General features: G+C 36.3%; 1 protein-coding gene and 1 long non-coding RNA gene across 4 annotated transcripts in view; one reads left to right on the forward strand and one right to left on the reverse strand.

Moving 5' to 3' along the window:
• Positions 1-17,860, reverse strand: part of LOC121095776 — a 214,547-nt gene that overhangs the window by 20,124 nt on the left and 176,563 nt on the right. The gene's annotated exons all lie outside the window — the stretch shown is intronic.
• Positions 1-17,860, forward strand: part of OLFM3 (olfactomedin 3) — a 65,983-nt gene that overhangs the window by 14,097 nt on the left and 34,026 nt on the right. The window contains exon 2 of one of the 3 annotated variants that reach the window (XM_040611055.1): positions 11,405-11,552. The exons of the other annotated variants lie outside the window; for them this stretch is intronic. The gene's annotated coding sequence lies outside the window, so the exon portion shown is untranslated. The remainder of the gene's footprint in view (positions 1-11,404; positions 11,553-17,860) is intronic. 3 annotated transcript variants of the gene reach the window in all.

Raw genomic sequence — 17,860 nt, forward strand, 5'->3', positions numbered from 1 at the left:
ATTAAAGAAGGTTAAGACTGGTTACTGTGTACAAGGGGCATGACCAGTTCATATGGTTCCACAAATCACTTTCTAAACTGATGGTAACAGTGATGGTAGTTATTGGGAAAAAAAATCCTGATAAGCCCTAACCACCTAGTTCTCCTGTTAAGTAGAAACAAGGTTGCAATTTTTTCTCCTACAGAATATTAGATCTTTTCTAACACTTACTTCCCCTTCTCATTAGTATTCTTGGACACATGCTACTTTTCTTTTGTGATTTTCCAAGAACGACTGATGTTATCATTTCACTTTCTAATTATTCTGGACCCCTGCCTCCAGAAACTAATCTCTTGGGCAAATTTTTTCATGTTTAAAATATCACACTTCCCTTATCCATTGTCGTAAATCCCAGTTACAGTTCTAAAGACTTACTGTATCATGTCAGCATGTTTTCCAAACAGTTGCAGTTTTTAAGAAACTCATATGTGTGATCTTTCTTTTCTAATATTTTTATTTCCTCTGCAGAAAATATGCTATTAGTAGCTATTTTCATACTGAAGTCCTTAGGCTTCTCCTTCCAAAATGCTAAGAATTATTCTGTACCCACACACTCCTTGTTTGCAATCTCGGAATGCTTTCTGACTAGCCATGTTCCTTACAGATCCCTCTTAATTTCTAGGCATTTACTTTGGCCATATTCAATTGTCTTTAGAGGATGGCTTCTTTTTCCAGGAACCTTTTTAATATTTTTCTGTTTTGAGAGATTCTTAAGAGTTTCGCTAAGTTTTGACAGATTCCTTCAGTCCCTTCCATATCACTTCATACACTGAATTTTGTTATTTCTCTTATTATTTTTAATAATAATTCAAACCGATTCCTCTGAGCTACAAATAAGTGCATTTCAAGCAAAATGTACTGTTAACCTAAGGAAAACATCCCAAGATTACAAAAGTTCACATGACTATGTTTTATGCACCCTATATATTTGATTTTACTTAGAAGTCCATAACAGACAGATCTAGCGACTTGTTCATTGGACTGGAAAGGCTTGCAGCTATCCTTCCAAGGGCATATATCCAAATTCTGGGACAGTTACTCCAATTAGTATCAGTTTAACAAAAATGCTTCATGACGGGTGGGGGGGTGGAGGGGGTGGGGAAGCAAGGAAACAAACAAGAAAAAACCCACTGCCTAAAGATACCCTTTTTTACATATTGGTTGGTTTGGGGAAGCCATTTTTTAACACAAGTCTGCTTTAACAAAGCATTGATTGTGGTGGGAAGAACTAATGATCAGCACACCTACCACCATCAATTTAATCACAAGCTTAAGAAATACCTTAAATAATCTATCTGGTTATTTTAAATTTTCAAAAATATATATCCAGTCAGACAATTCACATTTGGAGATCAGGCATATTATTTCAGTGTCTCTGCTTTTTCTGCCGAACTATTCTTTGAAATCAGAACATTTTAAAATTGGCAACATCCTGTTAGAGACATCTTTACACTGAACAGAGCACATCCTTCCCATTTCCAGCCAATAAAGCTTTGCACTTCCATTTTCATTAGGACCAGCATGCTCAGACCTACAGTCATTGATACTGGGGGAGTTCCCACCCAACAGAATGACAAGGCTGATTTCACAGCGTGAGTGCATGCCATGGTGTCTATTCATTGCAAGACTCTACTTGAAGTTTAACTTTCTTGAAATGTAACTGGCTGAAAGACCAAAGATAGCACTGGAATTAACAAGAATTTCAGAATAAACCCTTAAATGCCTAACTGGGGATACATGCTATGCCACTGCTGACTTTTACAAGTGACTTCTAAATCCAATTCAAAGCTACATGCTAGCTAGACCACCTGCACTGTTTACCTTGAGGCACAGCAAAGGGAAAACCTTTCCAGCAAACCATTGTACAGTCATGTATCCAGCTGCACTACGGACATTCCTGTAACCAGGCAGCTTAGGTGTAGCACAGAGCTATAAAGGCTTAAGAAGAACTGCATATATGTGTGTGTGTATTACTGGCCTGTACTCTTGCCTTTTGTTAAGGCGAGCACATCATCATTTTCACTAGGCCTTTCTTCTCATAGATTTTTTCACCACTGATTCTGAAGTGAGAACCAGCACAATAGGTATAGTTTCTGGTACATTTCCCTTACAAAATCTGTTTTCTCAAGTGAAACATCTCTTTGTGACAGAGACTGCCTCTAAACTGACCAGTAGATTCATGCTAGGGTCCATCTGGAGGCCTAACCTGTTCAGTCAGGGTCAGTGGGCACTGGGACTTCTTTGCAGCTCTCCTTTTTGGTTTTGTCTCCCACTGAAAGCAAAGCACGGGGGAACCTGGTTAGATGCCTGTAACTAGCCCTATAGGGGCTCATAGCCAAAGCATGTACCCAGAGCTAATAGCTCCAACTTGGAAAATCAGAATGGAGCAGATAAATGCATTCAAGTACTTTTTTTGCTATATCAGTTGTAACATGGCACAAAAAAAATTGTTTCTTCCAAATTCCATGTTTTGGAACAATGCCTATTTTATAAATTATAAATGCTCAATGCATGAGATACTGTCCTTATAGGATAAAATACAAAATTAATCACACAGTGATAGCTTGTGATGGGAAGAAGGGTGACAGTAATAAGGACTTAGCAGAATGTGCTAAGTAGTGAACACGTCGTGGAAAATATACTAGGTACTCTGAGAAGCTGAAAGAATAGGCATAGGAAGGGAAGATAAGAGGAATCCTAAATGATATGATGTGAGATTTAAATAAATAATTCTACTGGGAGCACCCTGAAAACACTGAAAATGGAAATATCTGAAACAACATGATAATATCTTGAGGACTATTTTGTCTTTCATAAAGTACTGACCTACCTAATAAACCTACCTAGTGACCTAATAAACAGCATATTAAAAATAAGACTAACAGTAGCAAAGTAGATTGGGACTGGGATATATTTCATTAAAAATACACTGCTGTTTTCCTAAAGAAGGCCCTTTGGCTTATATCTCCCCTCTGCCACCAAGATGACCAAAACCAAGAGATCTCCAAAGAAAACATAATGGCCACAGCAGCAAAGCTAGGTTCATTTCTCACTTGCAACATCAATCAGTTGTGAGTTAGTGTTACCATACCTGTGACTAGGTCAGCAGGCCTATGCCCATCAAAGATTACCTCTTACTGGACAAACACATCAGTGAAAGATGCCTATGAAGAAAATGAGGATGAAAAAGATAAATGATTCAGTACTTTTCTTTCCTAATGCACTGTCCTCAGTAGATAGGAAAAAAACACCAAACAGAAACAGTATCTTCCACAAAGTCATTCCAGTTTTTAAACAAATGTAGGTTTAAAATTGTTTGTACTCCTTTTTTAGCATGCAAAATTGATGACAGAGCAGACTGTTAGGTGAATATTTTAAAAGATTTTTTAATATGAGATTATAATTTGTACTTGCATTTGTACAGGATAACAAATTTTGCCCACTCACTTAAGAAATACCAGTATATTTTATGGCTTATCAATCCAAAGTAGTTCCAATTTGAGCATTCAAGTTTGTGAATTATTCATAAAATAGCTATATACCAGGAACTATTTATAGAAATGTTGCTGAAAATAGTATTCTGTCTGTAGACTGATTCTAGTAAAAGAGGAAGCTAATTTTGTTAACTTGTTTAGATAAATTATCTGCTTAGCCTTATTATTGAGTATACAGTGCAGTCTATTTTTAATTATGCAATGGGGCTTTCAGCACTTCTCAGCAGAGTATGATACAGCTTAACACATTTCACTGCTGCAATGTTTTTTCCCAGTTCTTCATACTCAGATTCAGCCCCTGTTGTTTATAACAAGACCACCCAGAGTTAAGTAATGCTTACAAAGCAGTATCTGTTTTACTGATCACAGGGGTGGAGAAATCCAGGCTCCTGTTGTACTCTCTAAAAAGTAATTCCATACAATTATGAAAAAAATAGGGAAAATAGGCAAGGGATCTCTGACATGTTGTATAGACCCAAAGATAAGAAGGGGAAGAAAGGGATCAGTCCCTGAAACAATACAGAAGACTATTAATAAGTACTATTCAATGGCAGGGGAGTGTAGAAGAGTACGAGATGATTGATTTTCTTTCAATGTATGTGTGAGAAATGTCGGAAAGCAAAGCAAGGAATAAGCTACTATATATTTGAAATAGATTCCTATACAATGTAATTTACAGCTGTTCCCAGGTTTTATCACTCTTTAGCTAGCCATCAGTCTCAAGTAGTTTGCAACAAAGAAAAAAGCTCTTCCCTACTAGTTTTGTAGTTTCTTGCATCATTTACTAGATTTTGAAGTCATTTTTTCATACCTTTTAATAATAAAAGTAACTACCTAAATGTATTTTAAAGAATAAGGAGGAAGATTACATGCCTGTTTTTTAAAATAATTTTTCAGTTTTATTTGCTTATTTTTCCACTGAAAACATATAGAACTTTGCAAGTCGGGCCTATAAATATAGCTAGATAAATGCATGTAAATAGAAGTTGTCATATCGGTTGTCATCCTAAATGAAAATTTCAATACTATTCTAAGGTGAGACCACATCTACTATCAAGACAGAAAATATCATTTCTAACTCTTAGTATTCTCTTATGTTGTACTAAGACTTAAGCAAATATTATCAGGATATTCCACTAAGATTAAAAAAAAAACACCAACTATTATTATCCGTACTTTCACTTTGTTTGTTTTCAAGACCATTTTGGGTATTACATTTTCAATAGCGTAGATATACACACCATTTTAAAGTTGTGCGCTTAAGTATTTTCAGAAATACATGTTGTTAAATTCAGGTAAGTATTTACACTTAGAAATACTTGCCCTGTCAGGTTTCAAAAATAAGCACATATGCTAACCTGACTGGTTAGAATTATCCATATAAACTAGAATGCCAGATGCTTTCAGAAACAGAACTGTAACAGAACTTCAAGGCAAGGTTTCAGGTGGGTCAATACCACAGCCTTTGCCAAAGACACTTGGGGACATCAGCCTAGTATCAGTCACTTTGTGGTCAGACAAGACCACATTACATTTTCTGCAGAGTCCACCCAGCTCCAACAGTTGCCTTTCTGGCAGGTAACAGATACAGTATACAATAGTCCAGAAAGTGCCTTCCAGAACTTCATGAGGCCTAACAGCCTTTTAGTAATACAAAAAATGTTACTAAAACTTCTTAAGGTAACGTCCATGTTTTCTTGTCTATCTGGGAAACAAATACGGTTCTGTAGGGCTACTATGAATATATAATTATGAATGGATCCCGTGTATAGATTTGCTTTGAGCTCTGCTATTCAAGTAAATCTTTCATTGTGCTCCTGGGAACTGCTAATTCATCCTTTTCTGTCTTGATTTTTTTTCTTCTGAGGAAATCAAACAGTAGGCAGAAGAAAAAACTGATAGCTTTTGTATAAGAAAGACTAAAAAGAGTAAACAAGATGACTTATGGGGTTCACAAGGGATTTGTATAGCACAATCTCAAGGCAAGAAATTTCCTTATTCTACAGCTAGAAAAGGAACATGTTGGAGTTTAATTGGCTGGTTAGTGTTAGGACAATGTTTCTGCTCAAGAATCAATGTAGTTGTGAACAGTATCTGCACTGCAGCAGGGAAACAGAGGCAAAGACTAAGGATTGGCTTATGACCAAAGAACATCATCAAGGCCTCTGATGCCAAAAGATCTGTCCTACAGAACGGGTTTACAGTTTTTATTTATTCATGCTGCAGAGTTATAAAGACATTTTATCAGAAAAATACAATAATGCTGCAGTCCAAATCAAGTCCTTCTGGAAAAGACTGATTTTATTTTTGTATTTCAGTACTCTTTTTCTTTTACTGCCTGGAAAAAAGAAAAAAAAAAAAAAAAGAAGAAAAAACACAAACAACTTTGTTGAAAGTTTCTCCAAGTTTGGATTTCTTAGATATTTTTGCTCTGCCATTTCCAAAGCATCATGAAAGGCAAAAAGAAACTTCTGAAGCTGAGAACTTTAGAAGCCCATATATGAGCTGCAGATAAGCAAGAATGGGAATTGAAGTCAATTTCTTGGTTAATACCAGACAAAGTGATTGTACTTTAAGGGGAGGAGCGATGGCACACAGCAGATCAATGCAGGTAGCATATTGCTTAAATGATTCTATGGACTCAAAATATTTTGGAAGACCCAAACAGAATTATACTGAGGATGCCAGAACTTGTAACCCTTCAGATAAGTCCTTTTGCTTTGTCCATTCAAGGCAGTATATGGTGCACAAGCATAGCATAAAATTACCTTATCTCTGGTCTCTGCTTCTAACAGAGATGCTGCAGCCCCTGAGCACTACCAGAAGTCAGACAGGCAGAGTTATAGCAGTTGAGGATCTGACCCTAACTAAATTCTTTGCCATAATTTTGTGGTGTTACTGAGTCCTAGAGCAATCCTGCCATCCCCAGGCCAGTAATTACTGGCTATGCCTGGGACTGACACCCACACAGCACTAAATAGCTAGAGAGATAAGACAGAATCAGGCCACCATTATTTAACATCCTTGCCCCCATTTTCCTCCTTCCCCCCTCCTCACTGAAGGAATCCTAAGCTGAAATAAGATGACATTTTTTAGAGTCATTTCTGTCACCAGAGGGTCTCAGACAGGTCAGGCTGAGTTGGGAGCTGGAGCCATTCTGAAAGGTGCTAAAGAGAAGTCTAACTGCTTTATGTGCAGTGGAATTCTCAATTGCCTTTTCTCCTTTGCTTGAAAGTTTTTTAACAAAGAAAGTCATGCTACTATGTACTCTCTGTTCATCATTAGCTAAGTAAAATTGCTGCATAAGTATTTTATTCTGGTAAGACCTTAATATTCAAATAAATCAACATACTCCAACAAGCACGTCCACTGTTACAGGTTGCTTTGAGTTAACCAGGCATGTGTAAAGATTTTTTTTTGCCCCCAGATGATAACAGAATCGTTATGCTTTGTAAAGGATAGATTACCCTGAGTGTCTTCATTCTATGTATCTCGTGATCCAATCACCAACAGCAATGTGTAGAGAACAAAATTCTGACACCCCTTAAACTGGTGTAAACAAGGTACTATCTGAAGACTGTCACTTCAGGTTTACTCCTAGATATCAAAAGACACAATGGAGCTCAGTACTTTTTGAGAAGACACCTAAACTTGCATAATACACTGACATTTAATACCCAGAATCACCACTAACAACCACCCTAAGGTAAGCTCAGAGCTACATTTCATACACAGAAAGGTCTATGGAGATAAACATCATTTATACTCAGTAAGGATTTTGATCATTGTTTTTCTACTAGTTATCATGAAGATGCTGTTTCTTTATTTGCTAACACCAGGACTGGAAATCTACAAAACACAGATATGGTAGTTTCAAATTCGTGTGGTTTTTTTTCAGCTCAATTTTCAGAGCAACAGCAGAGTGTGAAAACCAAACTGGTATCTTTTGTTTCTGTACACAGTGACAGATAACACAATTTCTTTTACCATGCAGACTTGCAAGCAAGTGATTATGTTTGATGAACAGACAGTATGGAGCAAAATCCTTAATACTTAACCTGTCTAACTGAATAAGAATTTAGGGATTTACCTTTACATAACAATTGCTTCACATTATTAATATATTATTACCTTTACCATGTTTAATGTTAAGATAATACTAGTGTTTCATATTTATTGTGTGTAATCTAGAAACAAAGTGCATTTATGGGATGTTCTCATACACGCACATATGTTCTCCATACATTGTGAAGTAGCATACAGACAAGCTACTGAGTCATACAGAAGGTATATTTATATCATATATAGGATATGCTTTTTATACCTAATCTGCAGCTTAGTGGCTAGATTTCATCACAGGTGTATTCAACTACAATCAAAAGATGTTACATGCAGTTATACGTCTATTGCAGTCACTCCAGGGTTTTAAGAATTTAACTGTAGTTTCATATCCGTGACAAGAACACACATTGTTCACATCGTATGGGAGCTAACAGGATTTTAGAATAACTTTTTTGCTGGGCTGGACTGACCATGTTAAAATACTATGACATCCTTAGATTAATGTCTCTGTGCAAATTAAAATTATTGTTATTACCAAAGAGAAATTAAGGAGCAATTTGGAAGACAACGAAATGGAAAATAATTCAGTCAGACTTGTTCCAGACTTAAATACTTAATGTCCTTCTGTGAATTAAAATTTGGTTGAACAAAGAACATGAGCTTGGATAACCTACAATTAACCCATATGAAGGAGTTCTGTGGAGTCCCTCTGAGGAGCTCCTATGGCACTTGGGAGACAGCTGATTAACTGCACTGCTGTGACAGCTTCCACCTCCGTGGAGTTACCACAGCGTGCATATCAGGTAACCCTCACTGTAAAATTGGTCTACTCTTCAGTCCACTGACTGAACCTGAAAAGCTGAAAATGCAGTAGAATTATTTGCCAAGTGACACAAATTGATCCCTTGTCCGGAATGAAAATTGTGTTCCAGTCCCTTCAAGCTTTTCTAGTGTGTAGAGTACACGCATTTCCAGATGATCTAAGACCATTCTTCCTCTCTTTATAAGGTTAAGCCTTTGGAAACTATATAGGTCATCTACCACCAAATTACTTCCTAGGAATACAATTCTTAATGAGCACTAGATTGTTTCACTATTACATGAACAGCACAAAGAAGGTATTGTTTCCCCCTTTCCTCCCAAAGATGTTAATTATTGCTATTAACATAAGTATTTACTATTCTTATCACACTGGCTCATTCGCAGTGGCAGACTATCTTGGGAAGAGAAGAGGCAAGCCTGTATCCGTTTTTGTATTCCTCCCTGCCCTGAAATTCTGTATAGCTCTCTGTAGGGAGGACAAAAGAACAGGACTCATTCTTCCTTATTTTCCTCAGCAGTCACAGCTGATTTCACAATATAATGCCGAGTTCATAATGCCTCCACTGTTTACCAAAATAAGGGAGACAATGTTGTTTGTGTGTTTGACTTCAAATTATAAGAGATTTCAGGAATATATACTCCTACATCAACTGGAGGAGGGAGGGAGTGGTCCAGAGCTCAGTTTGATTTTTAATGTTTCTTGCTCTTTCCATTCTTATTCCATCCCTGTTTACTGAAGGAATAATGTAGAAAAAATACTTGTAAAGGGACACAGGAGGGACCCGTCCTTTGCTCACTCTGATACTTCCTTGGCATTTATTTTATCTCAGTTTGGCAAAATTACATTACAGCTGTCTGGAAGTGTTATTTAGTCTGTTATGAACTCTGCATGAAATATTTTTAGATTTAATTTTGCTTAGCCTCCTCTGTTTTAGTAAGTTATTTCTAATTCATACAACTTACATGAACCTGAGAGCTCCACTAACCTTCATTATGCCATCTCTGCACTTCATAGTCTGAGCTCACATACAAACACAAAGAAAAGATATACAGGATGAACCACTGTCTTAAAAATTATTAGAAATTTATCACATGAACTACTGATATAAGGAGAAGCTAAGAGGTACAGCTAGCTTATCTATACTAAGATGCCACAGTTGTTCTGTTTGACTGTTTGTAGGGGACCAGAGCCTAGTCGATAGTTTGTGACTTTTGCGTCTTAGTTTCTTGCCAGCTGTATCAGAAGAGTTTGCTTTATGTCATTCTGCTGCTCTCTAAGAACACAGCTCATTTTAATAGTATTTTGGGGGATGTTTTCGCCCTAATCCCATATGAAAAGAGGAAAAGTCTCAGGTACTTCAGAAAACTTTCTCCTTCCCAGTTCACTCCCTCCACCCAGAAACAAATCTTGTGCTCCCTACCTTCATCAGAACTATCAGAATCACAGAAAATAAACTACAGACAAAAGCTCAAAAAGACATTTAATCTATTCTTCCAAAACTGAACAATTTAACATACTTGCATCATAAACTCTCAGCCCTGCATCATCCTAGAAGTACAGTTGGAATTAATTACTTTTGAGTGCTTTATGCTCACAGAGGATGTCATAAAACCTTTTACTTAAGTGGGAAATTAATAAATTTGCCTTAAAGCTAACAAAGACTTCAGGCCATGCATCTCTTCCTTTTGTCCTAAAGTCTTCAAAATCACTTAATTATTTATATCTAAGCATTACAGAGTTCTCCCTCGTAACTTGTCACTACATATTGGGCTATCTGATGGAATGTGCAGGTGGGATTGAGCAGATCCAAAATAGTGTGCTAGGGAAAAGAAAAAAGTGATCAAGTCAGTATTGTGAAAAGTGTCACAAATTACATGTGTCCTGTAGTTCAAGAATGTTACTGGGAACATAACTGGCATGCCTTATGTTCCCTTTAGCCTTTTATGTCACTTCCAGTTCGTTAATTTCTTTGTTAGTGTTGCCTCACTCACAAAAGATGTTAGCTTGTACTGTATTTCTTAAAAAACATAGTACAAAGCAGTAACTTCCCTTCTTTTTCCCAGAAAAATTTCTTAGGGTAGTGATACTTCAACTGATAGGATGTTACTTGCATTAAAACAACCTCAGCCATTCTCACTGATGCATCTTTCCTCCTACAGCACTGTGGCAGGTCTTGGTCAGAAAGTGTGGCTGTTGCTGTCCTCTGGAAGTGCACTTCTGTTTTGCACAGGACGGGACACATTTGCCAGGAAAGGTTTACCTCAGTGCTTCTATTTCACAAACACACTGACACACAATTAAGTATCTTGGAAGTCAATGATGTTTGATCATGTAATGTTTCAAGTTCCAATGCACTAATTGATAGAAATTACACATTTTTAGAAATTCATATTATATTTTACAAGAGTCTTTAAAAAGCTGCAGTAGTTTCCTCAATTCTAAGCATTCTTTTCAATTCCTGTGAGCAACAAGTAACTTATGTTTTACTTCAAAAGCAGAGGCAGATCCCACATTCACATTCTTGTGCATACTCCTTTAATTACAGGATATCTACAAATCTGTGTCATAAGCAGGAAAAAAAACAGGTCCTGAAATAACAATCAGTGGTTCCATAAGGTGAAATAAGAGGGTTTCGTTCATCATTTCATTGATTAAATAGTCAACTTCTAGCAGGAAATTCCCTCCAATTGTTGATTGGAATGAAACATCTTTGACTAGGTGCTAGTCAGAGAAATTTTTAATGTGCATTCCTTTGTATCTCAGTAAAACTAAATCAGACTTCAGTAGTGTGATTAATTCATGCATGGAATAGAAAACATCAAAAAGCACCACTGTATACAAGATTTTTTAGTGATATATGCACACTCCTTTACTATTGATAAGGAACTCAGAAGAAATAGTAACACACCAATCCTTTTCCTTTAGACCTATACTACAGCCTGACGTTTCTGCTGCATTTCCTAAAAATTATTCATTCGCTTTTCAGGAACTGCTGACATGTATCCAGTAAAAGACCAGAAGAGAAGCACTACCATGATCATAAATCACCCACATTACTGCAGCCTCGATGTTGCCAGGAGAACCTGCACATCATAACACAAATCAGAGCTGACTGAAGCCAATGGTGGCAACAGGTGATTGTCTCAGAGGTCCAGGAAGACAGTGAGCAAGGCAGTCATGTAACCCTGAGATCTCTTCATGCTGAGACATCCTTTCTCAGCCAGTGCAGGAGAGCTAGAGTCCCAAAGCATCCTAACAAACCAGAAAGCATCTGTTCTCTAGTATTACGTCAACCTTAGTTCTTACTCTTCTGTTTCATTCTCCCTGTGAAAGAGCTCAATTGTCAGCTACAGTAGTTTTCTTTTGGTAGATTGTTAGCATATTAACTAGTAGGAACACCATACCAGACTGAGGAAATATTAAAAAGAGTCACCATAGATAAGGAATAAAGAATATTACCTCTTTCAGCTTTCCATAACAATGTTCCAGACTGACAGATTGTTGTAAACCCAAACACCCACTGCCTCTCTTGTTTCTTTACCTTGACCGCCTCTAGTCTGAGAGAGACAGAATCATCTGCTAAATCTCAGGGTATTCTGTTACTGCATACATTTCCTTCTGGTTTAATCTGTTCTTTTTATTTATAGAATTCTATTTTCCTTCTTCTTCCCTACTTTCTCGTGTAATCTTGTAAATATTAGCCTATGTAGTATTTTTGCTTTTTTCCTCTTTTACAACAGATTGCAGACAACTCTTTCCCAGTCCAGAAGGCTTATATTACAGTATGAATATAGGTTGTGAATTGCCTTAGATTCTTCATAATTACTAAAGACTGAGTTTGTGCTGTAACTTAACTGTCTGTATAGAATACTGGAAGGCTTTTTATCCTAGTGGCTACATTCATAATGCATAAAACAGTATACTATGTTATAGCTACATTGCAGTTCATATGCCTTTGGCATAAGTAATGGCTTTAAGTGGTATGGAATTTATCATCTGTCCTTTAGCATCTGATAAACCACATTCTTCTTCAGCAGCGCTTTTCTAAGATACTGAAATTCCAAACTGTCAGCCTTTTCAGTTTCTATTTCATTGTTAAAGGGTCTGTACAGTCATCTCAGCCACACTATTTTCTCCGGATTGTCTCAGTGATGGGTAGTATGTTTGATTATCTTCTCTACAGGTATCTAATATTTAAAATCTGACGTTTTTCACTTATAGACTGTAGGGCTAGTTTGCTCTATTTTTCTATTTGGTAAGTTCCTAGAGAATTGTTTTGTCTAATGGAGCAGCACTTGCATTTTGTGCTCTGAAACAATGTTGTTTCCAATCCATTACAGAAGGAGAAATGAGGCATCTTGTGAAGCAAGCATTAGAATATGAAGTCAGAAAGTCTGCATTGCTAAGCCAGATTGGTCTTTGGGGAAACTGGATATTTCCACCCCACTAAAGAGCTATTATAATTACATTATTTTGATGGCCAAGCAAGCTGGACTAGATTCCATTTGCTTCCTCCTTAATGCATCTGACTTCTAATACCTCACATCTGAGTCGAAGCAAGAGATGTTACCATTCTTGGTGTGCATCTCTTGTACCTCCTGATTTCCAACCTTCATTCTTATACTGGTTTCATTAGATTCTAGCACCCTTGCCAAGTCCAGGACAGCGTAAACTTGCAGCAACACATGAACAGTATCTTCTGAAATAAACACTAATTCCACCAAGGCCCAAAATGCAAAGACAAAAGAGTAAAAACAGTAAATGGCATTTATATCTAAACAGTATTTGTAACCTTTATACATTCAACCTTAGCTTTCCAGCTTTATCTCTAGAGTACAATGCAACTGAGGTAAAAGCTGAAGTTTCTCATTTTCTATGTAAACCAGTTTTTCCCCCGTCTCCTTCGCTCTGCCTCCTTGCTCTGATGTGTTCAGGGTAGAACTGTCTATGATCACACATTTCAGGCTTCAGAGTACTCCGTGCAAGGCTGCAGGAGTCACATACTTTCTTCTGTACTCATGCTCAGGCCATTATTATTTTAAACCACTTGAAGCAGTTTGCCTGGGCCTGACCATTACCTCCGTTCAATTTCCTGTATGTTTCAAGTTAACAAGGTGCATTGAGAATGGGTAGCATCAACAGATGAGCTCATTTATATATGATACTTTGTTACATTTTGAAAGTAAATATTTACAAATCCAGTATATTGTTTGTCTCTGGGACTGCTGATCAGCTCAAGGGGTTTATAGCCATGACATTTCCCATATATGTGGGAATTCACAGCAGGAATGAAAGTCATCAAGGAACAGTGCTTGGGTACTACTTGGTGTGCTGCTATCTGTTCTAAACATATTGCACAGCCCAAAATTTATTTATAGGCAATTAGTCATGCCCTCAAAGAACTACTAGGAAAGTCCATACTAGGAAGACTTGAACCTTAGCAAATCGAAGTCTGCAGTCTGATACCTCAATTTCTTACTGTAGATACCCTCAAGGTACAACTCCTAGGGAAGTATATGAAAGAAAGATGGAAAGTTTGGAGCCAGATTACAGAGTTCAGTCTGGAAAGAGGTCCATATCTGGGAATCTGATTCTGAATTCAATTGCTTTAAACACAGAAATCAAACTGTAGCACAAAAAACTAATACCTATTAAGGGAGTGTTCTACATCCATGTATTTACACAAGCCATGTAAAATTTTTAGGACGAGGTCATGTCATTTATTAAACCACCTGATGGAGTTAGAGAAAATGGTTTGCTAAAAGAAAATTTGGGCAATTTATATTGCTTAAGAAACCATAACCATGAGTTCTGAAGAATCAAAACCACACAAGAACTGCAGACCACTTCTGTGCTGCTCAGATATATACCTTAACAGTAAATAAACATGAAAGACTGGCAGCAGCAAAATATTCAGTTAGATTTCAGAATAAAACAAGATTGCTTGAATGTCCTCTGTTAAGTGTGGTTTTGTAGTCTGCTTTCCCAGACTCTAGATTATCCCCATAGGCTGTTTTGCTTTTAGAATACGTCTATATTCAGTATCAGGTTAAACAACAAAGTAAGTATATTTCAAGTCTGTATCAATTTCTCGAAAGAATTTAAGTATCTAAGCTGGTATTTATTCTAAACACTTTGAAATGAGAATTTATTGTTCTGCCCAAAATATCCATTCATCTTACTAATAAACCATTGAATTTATGTAAAGTGACTTGGTTGACAAGCTTTCTGTGAATCAAAAAGTCACTTGCAACCTAGGGACTGGTCTTTTTCACATACTAACAAATGATTAAAAGGAAACATTCCGAAATGTTTCTTTTCCTATCAAAGTCATTCAACAAAATCTCCAGTGATAAGTTTAATATTTTTAATTCATCAGAATATTTTTTAATTCATCATGGTACATATGAAAAAACGTGCACGTCACTAACTTTAGCTACTGAGTTTCCCTTTAACACATGAAATTACTAATAAGCATCAGTTCACTGAACAATAAATCAAAAATATCACAGTTCAGTGCAGAGCTTAACAATGTGAGCAAGTGTAATCTATCTGAACCAAAAGAATTTTGAAATACCTCTTCTGAAAAATCACACAAGTCATGCTTTGCCTTTAAACTGATTTTGATTATTTGATTATAATGAGGAAAAATCACTTGCAGAATGACTGTCATTTAATTAAGTTACTCCAGAGCTAAAATTTAGCACTTTATTTTAAAAATCTACTTAAATTCTGCCAGGAAAACATGGTATAAATTCAAGCTGGGTTTTGTTGAAGTGCCCTTCAGGAAATGGCCTGTATTATCTGTAGAACGTGCATGTGACAGTAAAAGAAAAAAGCTCCTGATGGAGATAATTTAGAAAAGTATTATTAACAGTCTTCAACCTCAAATAGTCATGCTTTGCATCAGATTTAAGATTTGCAGATTCTAGATTGTTTCCTAAACAGTCTAAAATAGATGAGAAGCTGCAACAAGCTAATGATTGGTTTATTGGGTTTTATTTCTATTGACAAAGCCCAGCATCTTTTAAATTATCTCATTACTTCTCTATCCCTTAGACAAGTTTTCTTGTTATTAATAACTATGCACTGCTAAACTTAAGCATTAATATTTCTGCTTTCCTTGCTTCTTTGACCCTTTCCTTCCCCTTTGACTGCAAGAAAGCTTATGAGAAATAAGAACACAGGCAGCAGGTGTTTCCCAGCACCAACCATGTTTTCAAGCTAGAGGAAATATTTTCACCTTTTTTTTTTCCCACATTGTAAGTTACACTCAAGAAAAAAAACACCTAATTCTTGCAAATAGCCCTATGGCATCCCATCTGGCCCAAAAAAAGACAAATGTTTTCCCTAAGCATTCGCTTAGGTGGGTCCCATCTGGAATCACTTTTCTCCTTATTTGTGACAGATTGACTAAGTGTTATAATCATAAGAAAACAAATAAACAATTTGCTAGTCCATCGAAAGCAAAAAGTCAGTACAAAAGTATATGTGAAATGCAATTTCTTATACTTCCCGCTTTAGACCTCCACAATATTTTCTTCAGCCTCTTCCAATTTCTGTCAAACCATCTCATTTTATATAGATTTTAAATCATTTTATTCTAGTTATAAATATAAAACTGATTTCCAAGTCTAACAATGATGGACCTTAGTGCTTTCTTATTGCTATTTAATTGCCTTAACACCACCAGCACATTGACAAATTGGCTAAGATGTATCCATTATTTTTCTAGTTTCATGTTAATAGTTTTTACTTTCATGGTTTAACATCTTGGTGCCTTTTAAAAGCAGGAGATCTGAACCTTGGCTAGGAACACAGTAATGCAAGAGAAAAACAGAATTTTCGCTTGGTCAGGACAGGCAGCTGTAAAATACAGAAAAGAGCTGTATAGCCATAATGATTTCTGCATTACACCTCTTAAGCAGCAGAATAGCAAGTCACACCCCTTAAAAGGAAAAGCACCTTGCCTGCAACATGCAGATTTTATTAGGCTTCAACTAATGAAAGGATAGCTATGATAATTTTACTAGATTTCAAATACTAAATATTTTAAGCCCACCAGCAATCATCACCCTCCTTATATTTAGAAGTGCCTGAAAAGAATAGGTATTTCATTGTGTTCTTGAATCGTTTCTCTAGGCGATATTTTGGAAGTACTGAGTGATTCAAATATGATTCAAAAAATATAACTCTAATATGCTTTACTCATCTCAGGATAAAAGGTAGGAAATAAAATTCCAGATATGGTATAGCCAGATATTTGAAAAAGATAGTTCAGTTCTGAGGCACTATCTCCAGTGTCCTCAAACTGGATTAAGATTTTGAGAGGAGAGAAAAGCAGCCAGATTTTTTTTCACGTGGATTTTGCTAGAAATATTAAATATTTGGTAATTTTCTCCTCCAAAGCTACATTTGAAAATGTAAGCTATACTTACTTACAGCATTTCCTACCTCTCTTGCTATCAAGGTGCTGAAAAAGACAGTTTCACCCCTCTAAGCAGTATGTCACATTGAGCACACATTGCCTCTCTGATGTTTATATTAGCAAGGGCATACTGGTTTTCCAGGTGAAAACTGAAGTGTTTCTGCTCACTATGAAGACCAAAATTATAATGTTTGTTTATAATTCACTGTTTGTTTGTGAAAGACATTGTTATGACTCATGATACTAAAATGATGGTTCACAGGAGTCATACAGCAAACTTTCCCATGATTAAAGTTCACCTTTAGCTCCAGCAATAATGATGACATAACTTCAACAGCTTTTCCTTGTTGACAACCAAAGTATCCATATTCCTAAGTAACTTTCAGTGTATGAAGGGCTGATATATGAATGGTTTGGGTGCAAGAGGACTATATTTATGTATCCGGATCTTGAACACTATATCTATACTATGTTATATGGCTGACGGATTTTTTTTCCTTTTAAACTACAGAAAAGTGCATGTAAGATAGTCTGGAACTTAAGCTTTCATTAAACCCGATTAAACATCTCAGGTCAACTAACTGGCTGTAGTTAAGTCCGCTTAGTTTTAAGATACGGTGATATCACAGAAATTTATTAAAACTTTTCCTTTGCAGACGTTCAGGTTTCAACAAACCTGAAGAATATAGGAGGGTCTTGTGCGTGTTTTTTTAAATGATCTTTTTCGATTGAAAACACTTTTCAGGAGCTCCAGCACAAGTTACGTATACAAAGTTATTTTTTGCCCTTGTGCAGATTGTTTCTTCACTTTCTGCATCGCTGTTAGCCAAGCTGAAGAAACACATTACGAGATTTAGTAGAAATCTTTTATTAAAAATCTCTGTCATTTGCTAATGAGTTAGTTAAATCTCCCTGTAAAATTAATATCAAATCTTGAAAGTTATGTAAATTCCTTCATTAAGCAAAATCTTGGCCCTTTTTATTAATTAGATTTAAAAGCTTATGTAAAACTTC

Source organism: Falco naumanni, chromosome 11 (assembly GCF_017639655.2).
Source record: "Falco naumanni isolate bFalNau1 chromosome 11, bFalNau1.pat, whole genome shotgun sequence".
Lineage (NCBI taxonomy): Eukaryota > Metazoa > Chordata > Aves > Falconiformes > Falconidae > Falco > Falco naumanni.